The sequence below is a fragment of the Cyanistes caeruleus genome, chromosome 3, assembly GCF_971803275.1.
Source record: "Cyanistes caeruleus chromosome 3, bCyaCae1.hap1.1, whole genome shotgun sequence".
Lineage (NCBI taxonomy): Eukaryota > Metazoa > Chordata > Aves > Passeriformes > Paridae > Cyanistes > Cyanistes caeruleus.
Window position 1 is genome coordinate 16330747 of NC_141703.1, and position 13443 is coordinate 16344189.

The window sequence follows — 13443 nt, forward strand, 5'->3', positions numbered from 1 at the left end:
CACAGTTTCTTCCTGACTACTTGTAGATGTAATTATGTAAGAAGGGAAATAAAGCATTTCTACAGAGTCTTTTTTTTTTCTCAGTTCGCAAAAAAACATTTATTTCCTCCATCTTATTGATGTCTGACATTTGCACTTGGGCTACTGAGAAATTGCAGCTGGGTTTTGGAGTCCATCCCAAAGCCAAGGTGACTTCTGCACACCCCTCCATTTTTGTGCTTCTGCCGTACCATGAAATGCACATGGACACTGTGTTCTTTTCTGAAAGCTTTGCAGGGGTAAAGAACAAGCACTCAGGGCATCCACAGCTACCTCCTTCCTGGTCTGATGCCAGTACTGCCCACACTTCAGATTCAGGTTTGTGCCATCCTGTGCATCCCCACTTTAGGTGAGTGGAAGCTCTCCCAAAGTAGGGGCTGTAAGAGGCACTCTTACATGAGGTTTTTTCACAGGAAAGATGACTCTTCTCCTCATTTACTGCTTGTCTGTGAGCACAGATCGACCAGGGGTAACACTGAGAGCATTTCTAGCACTCACTGAGTTGCCCCAAGCCACCATCACCAGGACAGGCACCTGTATGCCTGTTCTGCACCTAGTGTTAAAAAGCTCCAGAGGACATTGTGTAGGAGGTGAGGAAAGAGCCCCAAAGCCCCAGGGAGATAGAGGACTGCAGCTGGGGCTCCTGCAGCACAAGGAGGGCTAGGAACTGGAGATCTTCCTCCACACTGCCCTTTTCCTGGGACACCAGCAGAGCAAAGTGGTGTCCCATCATCTTGCCCGTGCCCTGGCAGGAGCTGCACAGGCAGCACAACTGCTGCCCTGCTACCCTGACCGCATTAATACAAACCCCACCATTACACCAGCTGCTGCTACCTCTCTGCTGTCCAACAACAACCAGGGTAATTGGCAGCAGCAGAGTAAAATATCAAATGGACTGTGTTTTTGAGGGACTTCATAAGAGGCCAACAAAAGCAAGGACGTTCAAAGCTCTCAGCTAAGCATAGCAAGAGGTCTCAGTGGAGCGTCAGATGACGAGAAACAGATTTGCTGCATTACATAGTCATGTCAAAGGGCTGTGCCAGAGCTTTAGCTGACAGCAGGCCTGAATTGCTTTGCACCCGCTGGCTTGAGCCAGACAGAGGCCTGCAGACTTGTGTTTCATATTGTGCCTATCTTCTTTCTGAATTTCATTGATCAAAGTCTGATAGCTCTCTCACATATTTTATCCTACTCCACACGGACCCCACCACTTTTGCCATGGGGATGACTTAGCACAACTACTGCAGGAATAAGGCATCTCTTACAATTAAGCGATGGTCCAGAGATCAGACTGCACCAATTACCATAAAGATGCTTTATTAAATGGTAGGTAGTCATGGTACAAGCCCTTCATGTTTAACTAGGATGCAGTTCCTCCTTGGTTTGGAGCAAACTGATTTCAAAGGCCTTTTTTAATATGGGGAATTTGACAAGTACATGGTATTTTTTTCTGACCATTTTGTGTATATTTCCACAGGAAAAGTAGATTTATCGAAGAACCACTGTTTTACTAATTTCTAAAATCCCTAATCATTGCGGAAGACAGTTCACAACAGCAGGTACTCTGGAGGAGCTCTTGTCAGAGAGTGGCTGTGTTTGTTATGTATCAGTTCCACATCCTCAGGGGGACTGAACCTATCCCATTCCTGCTGAACCCAAAGTGAGCTGCTAAAGAAAAATAGTCTGATCTGTCTGTCCCGCGGTCTGCATCCCTTTAATAGTTTATTGTTATAAATAATTTAATAGTTTTATAATTACACATTTATTTAGCTGAGAATATATTTTTGACATACACATAGACTTAGAATTCAGCTCAGCTGAACAAAAAAAGTCCCTATTATACAAAACAAAAACAGCTTCACAGACTGTTTCTAGTTAAGGGCACATCCACAATGGGCTTGTAGTAACTTAGCAAGTAATATCTGCAGAGATGCTTCAGAGATGCTTCAAACAAATACTCACCCTCATGGTAAGCAGCGACATCTCTAAATCAAGGAATAAATGCACAGTAAATTTTACCTGCATAGCAGGAAATACTTTACTGTGTGGGTGACCATGCACTGGAACAGATTGCCCAGATAGAGTGTGGAGTGTCCCTTACTGGAGATAGTAAAAAACTGCTTGGACACAATCCTGGGCCATGTGCTCTGGGATGATTCTGCTTGAGCAGGGAGGCTGGACCAGATGAGCTACTGTGGTCCCTTCCAGCCTTACCCTCCTGTGATTCTGTGACAGAAAGTAAAAGAGGGAAGCTTTAAGCTGAAGTAAGTAGAGAACACTAAACACAGAGATGGGAGGAGGTAGCTTTGCTGATAGTGGGGAACCTATTTTTAGTCATTTACCTAGACTAGATGGTATCTCCATCTGCCCAAATCCTGTTTCTCCCTGGTCGAGCAGAGTGAGACACATTTAAGTTGTATATACCAGGTCTGTGGAGCCCCTGGGTATTGCTAGCAGGTGTTGCACACAGTTACACAACAGAGCAGGGAGATTGCTTTCACAACACAAACCCATTAACAACAGCAGGAACATCTGGAACAGGACATTGCTTTCTTCAGCCACAGGATGTCATTATGTCTGCAGAAGTTGTACCATAATGCTAAATTTTTGAAGACATAACTAGGAAGTACTTCTTTGCTTTTAATTCTTATTAAATAGGGGACCCAAATAATTGGGAGAGAGAGGAATGGGATGATTCCTGTGAATAAGGCACCCACAAAGCTTGATGAATACAAGGTGGCATTTGCACAAACACAGCACTTGGTTTCATGAACCTATCAAGAAGCAGTTCTGTGTGGACTTGAGTGAAATGTTGCAGAGTGCCACTGGGAGGTGTCACTATAAAGCAATAGCGTCAGGCCAAAGAAAAGAGCTGAACACAGCAGAAGGCACATGCTTTATTTTCAGGGGGACTATAGAAAGGGGTGTGTGTGTGGTGGGGGTTAAATCTGGATGCATGATATTTTTGTCACTGGGTGCCATCCATCCACAGACAGTGTTTTAAAGTGACCCACCCCAGCCAGAGAGTTGACACCTGTTATTGACCTCCCCTTTAATCTGTCAGCATTTGCTGTACCACAGCCTCACGTGCATGCACACACAACAGCCTCCAAGGGCTTCCCCATTAGCGTAATCTTTGCCAGCATCAATAGATTTGACACTAACAGGGTTTAACAAAACCAAACCTTATCCTACCAGCCCTTCAAGTCATGGAGGAAAGTGCTGAAAGAGCTAACTGCAAAGCTAAACACATCAAGCCTCACCCTGATACTTCCACTCTAACCCTCTCTTCTACTATCTCCCTGCCTCTGAGCACTTAGTTAGATCTCCCTTATTAAACTGATCATGCATCTGATGCAAAAAAAGTTTGACTGAATCTGCATTTTGCCTGGGGTCTTATTCCTTTATTTATTTAATTTGGTGTTTCATTTTGGGGAAAAAAAAAAATCCTGCCAAGTCTGCATTTTTTTTTTTTTCTGCAAGGAGCAGACAAATAGAGCTATTTCTCCCTAGTAGCAAAACCAAACAAATCAGAAGAGGTTTACAGCAGATTTTAACATCAAACCAATTAAGCAATATTGGTAGTGTCATATAAAAAAAAAAATTATGGAGACCCCTAGCAAAAATAACCAGAAGTACTATCAGCTGCCTCTGAAGGCTGGCTGAATTTCAGATGCTATTGCACAAAGACCGGTGTCATGTCTCTCCACCACCCCATGAAGCTCTCCTGGGTGGGTGGCTGGTGTTCCACACCCACCACCAGCCCTGCGGAGGAGGCACAAGGCCAGCACTGAGCCCCGAGCTGCCCAAGCTCCCTTCTCCTGCCCGGGGGGTGCTCTGGGTGCTTCATGGACTCTCCACTCAAAAACGTCTCAAACGAAATGCTCCAACAGAAAATAAAATAATCAAAATGAAATACTCGAGCAGGTTTGCCAGCTCGCAGTAGATAAACGCTGGGAAGCCTGAGCGCTCTGTAAGCCAGGTTTGGTAAGAAATACATGCTAGTGGAAGTTTTACGGCATCTTTGGCTGCGGGAACGCAAAAAAGGAAAGAGGGGAGGCGTCTTTAAAAGCAGGCGCGACTCTGAGCAGGACGGCGAGCTCCGCGGAGATGGGCAGGGTTTGGGGAAAGCATCCTTGCCCCGCCCGAGGGGAGACCCGGCGGGGAAGGGCGGCTCTGCCCCTCCAGGTGTCCCCTGCAGGTGTCCCCTCCAGGTGTCCCCTGCAAGAGCCCCGGCCCGGGAGCAGCCGCACGCAGATGGCCCGGCCCGGCCCGGGGCTCCGGCCGCCTAATCCCCGCTGGAGCCCGTCCCCGCCCGGAGTGGGGAGCAGTAATCCCCCTGCCCCCTCTCTGCAGGGTTAACGCTTTCCTGCCCGGGAGCAGCGCCGCTTCCTCGCTTGGCTGCTGCTCCAACGGGAAACATTCCCGCCACGGATGGGAGAGGGGGGAGGAAAGAAGAGAAAAAACAAGGCTGGTAAAATTTGCTAGGAAGGAAGAGGGGGAGAAAAGACATCACAAAGATGTGATTGAAACCTGCCATTTCTAGGCCGCATGCCCCCAGCATCTCCTGCCCCAGCCCTGTGACCGGGACTTCTCGGGCCGCGCTGGGCAGGTGCCAGTGACGAGCAGGGACCAGCCGCTCTCCCGGCCGGGACAAGGCCAGGACAAGAACCTGGTCACACCCTGCACTGCTCACAAGCCTTGGTGTCGCCATGCTAGAAAGACAAACTGCAGCAAAGAGAGACAAGCAGCCCCCTGCAATACTTCCTTAGGCTTCCTGAACATCGTCAGCTGAGTACTTCCAGCTCTCTGATTCCGATTCCCACATCTGGATGTGATGCTGTGCAGAACTGCAAGGAGGACGAAGTAATTTTCAGCTAAGGAGAAGTCCCCACCCCAACCCACTGGCTGTTCAATAGGCTGCTCCACCATGTAATAGCACCTTCAATGTTGTTATCATCGTGCAACAGAGATGTTCTCCAGAATTTTCTTTTCTCTGTTTTCATTTTCCGTGGGTCTCCACTTGTCCTTTTAAAAGTATTTTTGTTCATTAAAAAAATTCTAACTGCCTCTTTTGGTACACTGCATACGATAATTGATAATGGTAACCAGGTTAGGAAACACTGAAACCGAAAAACCGAAAAGGTGGGAAAACAGATTTAAGGAGAGATTTCAAAATTGTAAAAATTACAACAGTGATGGTAAAATGAGGAATTTTCTTCTCTGCCTGGGAAACCAAAGACTGTGATTAATGCTCGAGCTCCCTGGTCAGGTTACCCACCTCAGCGATTACATGAAGAGCTGAGCGATGCAGCTTGAGTTCAGAAGGTGATGAGCTGAAGCATAGCACAGGCTCTTTGATGCATTAAGACAGCCCAAGTCAACAGCAGGTCTGGCTGTAAGGGAGGCAGCAGTCTTGGAGAACGTGACCTACATAGATGCTTCAGCCTCCCAAGCAGCAGTGAGGGAAATCAGCAGCTTATACAGCCACGGACATTTCCTAAAAGACTTAGAATTGTGAAACTTGCTGCCTGCTCTGTCCCCTCCCTTTGTGTGTAAGTCCTGGCACCAAGTGGGAGCAGACAGAAAAACAGATCAAGCATTTCTACAGGGTTTCATTAAGGTATGACTTATGAATGAGAATTTTCATTAATAAAAAAAAAGGACAAAAGGTAAATTAATCCATACATTTATTCAAATCCTGTGCTCTGATCCCAAGTCAGTCACAAAGCAGTTACCTTCCCAAAGCCAGCAATTTTTCCGTAAAAATAATCTCACAAATGGAAGGAAGAGGTGCTTTAAATTTTATTTTTTCTAGGAAGTAATAATAATTTTTAAAGGGGTGATATACCTCCAGCCCTGTTTTTCCCTTAAAATGACCCCAAGCTGCACAGGAAAAATATTTGCTCTCAGTGCTTGAACAAACCTCAGTGAATTAAGTTTTTGTTGTTAATGGCAAGGCTGCTGTTTATCTGCAGAGAATCAAACCAGATGTGGAAAATAACTGAGGGTTTAGTGGCTCAGCAGCTCGCCCTTCAACCTCAAGGAGGAAGCCCAGCATCAAAACCTGCTCAAGATTGTAAACAGCCCTAAAGCCTTGGAGATGTCCCTGTTTGCCTGCCACGGCCATCGGGGCACAGCTGGTTCCCAGCGGGGATCAGGAGGTGAGAAGTGGGAGCCTGGACTGGCTCCAGAGGCAAAGCTGGGTGCTTTGGCACCTCTGTGACCTCTGCACTAAACTTTCATGTGGTTCAGCCAGCTTTGAGCTTGTGACAATATTGAGGGCTACTTAAAGTTTTTTAAATCTGTCCTTTCTTTGCCACCGCAGAGGAAATCGTGTGTTTAATACAATGAAATCTGTTGTGAAATCTTTTCTGCCATTGTAAAATTCCCCCAGATTGGGAAGATTCAGTGCTTAGAGAGTACTACCATGGAAACACAGTGTGAGATGGCACACAGCTGTGATCAAGGTGTCCCCTGCCCCTTGCCACCTCCTTCCCCTGGGGTTGACCCCTTGGCCAGGCTCCTGCGGGGAATGGGGCTCTCACTAACCAATGGGGGGAACACCAGTATCCTCAGTAAGATGCACAGCAAGACAGTTCCCAGCTGGCCCCACCGTGGCTCTTCTGAATTTTAGCTGGAGATATGTGTCAGAAAAATGTTTGCTTTGTGGCTTTTACATTTGTGTTAAAAGTTCTACCTCCTGCTGTGTCTTTTTGTGGCTCTTTACCTATTAACATGCAAGAGAGTTCTTCATTTTCTTCATGGGACAGCCAACAGGTAGTGATGGTTTAATTCCACTGTTCCTTTATCCTTAAATAACCATGCTTGTACTAAAAATATATAATTTTTTGAAAGAAATTGTGTATTTTGAACAAACATCCAGCATGCAGAAAATGGAGGGTGGTACTTCCATACAGTATCTCAGTAGCTGCTAAGCAGTTTCCACTGAAGTCAGCTTTGCTAGCTTTCACTTGGCTGAGACAAGGAGATGCACACATTCCAGTAAGGGACCAATCCTGTCTGAGGAGGCAGAGGCAGCAAAGGCACATTATGCCACATCTGATATGGGCTGTCCTGATGGTCCTGCAAAACTGAACACCCTGTTGATCTGGTCTTACTCATCAGGATATACAAGTTGGCATTAAGAAAAAGCAGGTGGGTTAAATGTTGCTGCAGCATTGCAAGAAAAGTGTGTGCAGCTGGAATGAGGATTTGCACGGGGCTGTCTCTGTGCATGTGGAAGAACTGCTGACTTATAAAATCAGGTTGCCTTTGCAATGCTTCACACAGACCTCCTTCTCTCCCCTCCCTGGAGAAATCAGGACTTGAAGAAGCAAAGCTTTCTTCCTTCTTGATGTTTCCTAACTAGGCCAGATCACTTTGGAAGATGGCCAAAAGGTAATTTAATATTCACCACTGACCTGTTTTATTCCTCTGAGGTTTCAATAAAAAGTTGGGTGAAAGCCTTTTCCTCTGTCTGTTAGTGTGCCACTGTTGATGCCAATCCCTGAAACAGTCTGCAGTGCACACATAAATGATTTATTTAGAGCTGCTGCTACTTACTTGCTCCATCAACACACTCCTGCAGAAACTTGCTAGCTGCTGCTCAGGTAATATTCACTAGCAATCCCAGCAACATCAGGAGAAAAAAAATTAAAAAATTAACTGCTTCCTTTTTATTTTAACACCTTTCTTCATGTCTCTTCAGAGTCATGAAAGAGATTTGGAAAACAGGTAAGAAATACCAAACCCCCAGCTCTCCTCGAGCTGACTGCGTATCACTGTGCTTCTTAGAGGGGAGATTATGCAGCTGTGTAATCTGCAATGCAAAGCTGAATCCCTCCTGCTAACCATCAGCACCTGTCTGCAGTACAAAGGTGCTGTTCTGGCCACTGGAAGTAAGAGAGGATAAGGAGAGGGAATTGCAGAGGTAGAGAGATTTTATTTTCTATAATAGTACATGAAAATCTAAGACAAAGTAAGTAATGAGTGTAAACAAATCTGGAGTGAAAATGGTGTTTGTTTTTTTTTACTTGCAGGTGGAAGGTATTGTGATTCAGTGTTGCCACTCATACCAATCACACCCAAACCTACAGAAGTAATTGTTAAACTGAATTAGGAATTTACAAATACTGCACTCACTTGCACACGTGTTCACATGCAGGATCATTGATCACCTATGCAGCAGATTCTGCTGGACAGACAGACAGACATAAGCCAATGTCTGTAAGTACACAAAAACCCATTAATTTTGGAAATTGCCCTAAATATCAAGCATATGTTACGTATCACTAATCCTCTTGGTGTCCATTTTCTACAATAGGAGTTGTGAGTGTTCAGCTCTTTCTCACACGTGGCTATGGAGGAGAATACATTTCTGTGCTCGCCGCTACGTGCTCAGACACCTAATTTAAGTTACTGGTTGTGACAGGGACATTGAATTTAAACTAATGATTCTGGATTCAGTCTTTCTTCAGTGAAGGGATGAACTGCTGAAGTCCCAACCATAAATAAACACTGATATCCCAGCCAACACTGGTCATTAAAGATCTTGATGATATATCTCACTAAATGACTACTGACTTTTTTCTTCAAATCAAACTGCCTTGGAATAACATCCCCTTTTTATTTTAATTGGAAAAGTGAACTGCTATAGTTCTTAAACTAAAACATTCTGCTTCCAGTGAGCTCTGATACCTGTGCTAAACACCTGCACTGCTACTCCTGCCTTGATGGTTTTTCAGACACATTTGCAGTTTTAGGCAGTGGATCATGCTGGATAAAAGCTGCTGCAGAAGGTGACGTGACATACATAATTTGATGCTTGCAGAACTGCATCAGAGGCAGATTTTCAAGCGGCTTGGAGGTGCATGCTGACGGGTCCTGGTGGATGCTTTACAGGATACAAATATGTATATTCCTCTCAAAGGACAGCTATTCAGCTACCCATGATTTCAGGGATGCTTTGGTGACACATAACAGCACCTCTGGAAAACAACTAAGAGGTGTTTAGTCCCGTACCTCCACGGGACTTAACCCTGTTGAAAACCTTCTGATGAGGTACAATTCAGTTTGTATGACACCAGCTGTCTAATAGTGAAGTTCCTACTCTAATCCAGTTGTTCAGACTTCTCTGAGTCAAAAGAGAGAGACAGGTACCTTGGGAAGACAACTCCTGTGGTTCACTTTGGACACTTCTGTCACAGTGGAGTGAATACCCACCTGAATGCATCCACAGCTCTCTCCTGACTCTGGACCAAGTCCAGAGAGCCCCAGACCACATAACTCAATTTCAGAGACCTCCTATTAGACGAGATGAATACCAGCCTTGGCAATTAGGCGGAGTCTTTTCCTCATTCTCCCTGTTTCCTGGCAAATAACCCCATTGAGTAGGCTCTTAAATCCCCAAGTCCTCAGTTTAGGCTCCAGGCTGGAAAGTGTCTGTCCCAATACCATTAGCACTGCTCCTCCTCCTCCTCCCAAGTGCATTTTCCTCTTCAAAACATGAATTCAAACAGAAACATTTAATACCTAGAAAAAGTAACCAGGCAGTACCTTTCTGTATATACAGAAATGTTTAACTTTTGGGGAGTTCTTTTCTCACAATAAATAAATAAACATGCGAGGCAATTTCTACAGAATAACTGACACTGAAAACTGATTACTTGTCTGGGTGTTTTCCCTCTTATGATAAGACTATCCTTGTCTCTGGATGCCAAACACTTCCCAAACAGCTCCCCTGACACCTGCATGAGCTCTGGTGCTCACATGAGGGCTCCCAGCGAACACAGCCCTGGCAGATAACACAGAGCTCAGCTCTCCTTTGATTCACAACCTCCTTATGCTGCTGCAATGCAAACATCCTGCAGCCCAGAGTTATTGTGTAACTCATACAATCTGCCTCCTGTGATTTCCATCAAAAACTCTTGGCCTAAAATATTTTCATAGATCATAAATCCACGGTTTTATCAGGATTTCTCAAGTGATGGTGAGCAAGATGTTTGCACCTATGGGAGTTTGTTGAAAACTTCCGTCAGCAAAAGATGGCTTTTGAAAGGAATAAAGATTTTCTTGTGATTTCAAAATCAATATCATCACTTTGGGGGCATACTAAAGGGAAGACGTTTTGCTTCCACAAAAAAAAAAATCTCTTACTGGTGTAGACATTTTTCTTTGTTACAAATCTTCAGTAGATGAGAAAAAAAAAAATTAAAACCTCTTATGTCATCATTACCTAATGTTTAATTAAGCAAACAATCCTGTTTTTCCAGAAAGGCAGTAATCTATGTATTTGGGACAAAAAAATGCAGACATTACAACAATTATGAAGCAAAGCAAGAAATGGCAAACACACAATAGCAGCTAGTGGGGGTTTTTCTGTCTGTGGTGGAAACATTTCCTTTCAAATATCAAACACTCAATTCATTTCTTAAGGTGAATAGTTCAAGTGGTAAAAGCACATCAGACAAGAATACAGGACAGAGAATCACGTATGCACACAACCTGCAAATCATCTTATGTAGTGTGACTTATTTATACTGTACATCAATAAAATAACAACTTTCAACCCACTTACTGACTTTTTGTATAGGGAGAGAAAACGAGCACACCTAAGTAGGCGAGGAATATTCAGGTTAAATGTACAAATTATTTATACCTTGTAGTTATTTTGGAGGAAGAAGGATTGGGGGAGGAAAGGGGAAGAAGCAGAATGCACTTCAAATAGCATTATTTATAATTTCCTGACTAAATATAGCATGCATCTCAGGAAAAGATTGATTTGGGCTTCCCAGTCAGTAGCAAAAGGAATTAACCCATGCTGGGTTTGGCATAAACTGGTAAATCCTTCAAATATGATCCACACCTTAAATTAAAGTCCAAGATAAGCTGCTGGAACTGGATGTAAGGAGAAATGTTCCCCTTCCAATGACAATTTGCCTTGAAAAAAAATATGGTTTTCCCTTAAAATTGCTAACCTCTGAATGTGACGGGATTTCTGTGGGATGGGGAAACAATCCATCCCCTCTTGTCATCAGCCAGCTGCAAGCAGGAAACCCACATCTCCATGTGCCAAGGAAGCTAGCCCTGGATGATCACTCGGTAAATCCAAACAGAAGTGAGCTTCCAAGTTCCAAGAGACCCAGACATGGAGCAGTATGAGGTCTTTAGCAAAGAAACCAACAATTTCTGAAATTGTGAAGCCCTGCATTTGTGTAAATCCTGGATTTCCCAATGTTTTTGGTGGTGTCTGACCTTTGCCTTGCCTGTCTCCACAGTCTAAGTGAACAAATTTGGCAGCATAGTTCATGGGAAGGATTAGGCCAGAGCATTATTTCAGTATTATGTTGCAGCACTTACCTCAAAAGCTGTGCAAATGTGCAAAATAATACATTCACTTAAGTGATGAAAATTCACATGGAAATTGAAATAATTACCTCTTTGGAAAAACAACAAATATTTCACCAAGCAAAAGTGCACTCGCCTTTGCACTTCCAGCACCAGAGTTATTTTACAGCCCTCAGAATTGACTCCGTCATTTATATTTTATCAGCTATACCACACTAGGGTACTATAAACATAATCCAAAAGAAGCTGCCAGCTCAGCTTCTAGAAAGCAAAAATATCCCACAAAACCCCCCCCAAACCAAAGCCCTGTTCCAAGGGGAGACACAGAGGAATCACTGGGTCTCCTCCTAATATCAGGAGGGGCGAGTTCCTCCCTCCTGCCGGAGACAGCACCCCTTTCCAGGGATTTAGGGATGGGTTGCTGGAAAGGCCACAGAATGGGATTGATGTCTCTGTGTTGAAAAGAGAGACAGGCACACTTCTCAACTGCTTCAACCAAGGATACTTATCTCCCTTTAATCCCAAATTTATTCCTGGTCCCAGAAATCACTGCTGTTTTCCCACATATGTTATTACGAGCTATATACATCAAGCATACTGAAATGAAAGCCTGAGGCTCCAGACAATGTTCTTGCCAGTACAGAAGCTGCTCCCATGTTATCTGAAATAATTTGTACATTTGGTTTTCTTTCTTCTTCCTGTTACCTCTTTACCCATCAGCACCGTCCATGTTTGCATTGTCGTAACTTGACAGATACACAAACAAGTAGCAAAAAAGGTCCTGAGTATTTATTTATAGTCTTCCTGTTGTTATGGTGCTGCATTATCTGGTCTGCCTGCCTGTAGTAGTAGAAGGAGGGAAGGAAGGCTGAATGCTTTGGCTAATCCTAAAGTGCTATCAAGCTTTTCCTCTAAATCACCAGTCCAAATGGAAGCTCAGCAGTGACCAGCCATCCTTATGACTTGCTCCAGCTGCCTTGCAGAGCTCCTGAAATGCTGTTAACTCTCCCAAAACATATCTACCTCAGCAGAAATCCTTGCAGTGTGTCTGGCAGCTATGGCCCAGAGGCTAGACACTGAACTAGCATTTTTTTCTGCCTTGTTTCTAGGTAAGACAATGGCTGTCACCTGTGTAAGGCATGTGGGCCTCGGAGAACTCTTGTGTTAGCAAGTGGTGCAGAGCAATGGGAGATGGTCTGCAGAAAGAATGTCACAGGACCTCAGGTCCACAGGACTTGCAGCTTGCTGCCAAAACTCGAAAGAGGACCCTGGGGAGCACACTCCTGGACCAATCTCTGGTGTCTGGGACATAGGTCACAGGGGACCATGGCATCTTGTTGTCCTGCTGTGCAGTCCACCCCACCAGCTCCTCCCAGGGCAGGTCATCACTGCAGCCAAATGCATGCCAAGCACAGGCCACACCTGTGGCAGCCAAGGGCAGGCAGGTCTCACTTCTGCCACCACAAGCACAACCCTGCCTGCTCCGCAGGAGCCAAGGCAGCCATCTCCGACCCATCACCCAAATTTCACATGGAAACACAGGATGCCACTGCTCTCCAGTCCAGCCATAAACAGCATGCAGCCTATGGCAGGTGTGGCAGGCTGTTTTGTCATAAATAGCAGAGAAAATGGGTCAAGCTGTGACTCACACAGGGTTTTGTCCATTGAGCCTGGAGCTGCTCTAGTATTTTCAGTAGAGTAAACCAGATATGGTGTGGGCCTAAGAGGCTTTGCACTCTCTGATTGCTGTTGTTTGATGTGAACTGCTTCAACTGTCCTACCTTCAGTATTGCTTTTGGAAATTATTGCACAGTACAGGAAAAATCAGGAGTCTTTTGCCTTTGAAGAGTTGCTGGCTACTTCTGTGAGTAATCTTCTCCTGCCTTGATCTTTACATGTTCTACAGGCACAGACTATTGCATCTCCTCCTCTGCTGTGGCACTGCCAAGCAAACCAGGTTTAATTCTTGCAAAGCACAACTAGCAGCCTAGCACCCTTCCAGCTCCATCTTTGTTGCCCTTTCCTGAACTCTAACCATTTTTCTGGCAACCAACA

General features: G+C 44.7%; 1 protein-coding gene and 1 long non-coding RNA gene across 4 annotated transcripts in view; one reads left to right on the forward strand and one right to left on the reverse strand.

Moving 5' to 3' along the window:
* Positions 1-13443, reverse strand: part of NHS (NHS actin remodeling regulator) — a 246541-nt gene that overhangs the window by 60030 nt on the left and 173068 nt on the right. The gene's annotated exons all lie outside the window — the stretch shown is intronic.
* On the forward strand, positions 7926-8844 carry LOC147653977 (uncharacterized). Its single transcript, XR_015285377.1, has 3 exons — positions 7926-7972; positions 8082-8268; positions 8366-8844. It is a non-coding gene; the product is annotated as an uncharacterized LOC147653977 (long non-coding RNA).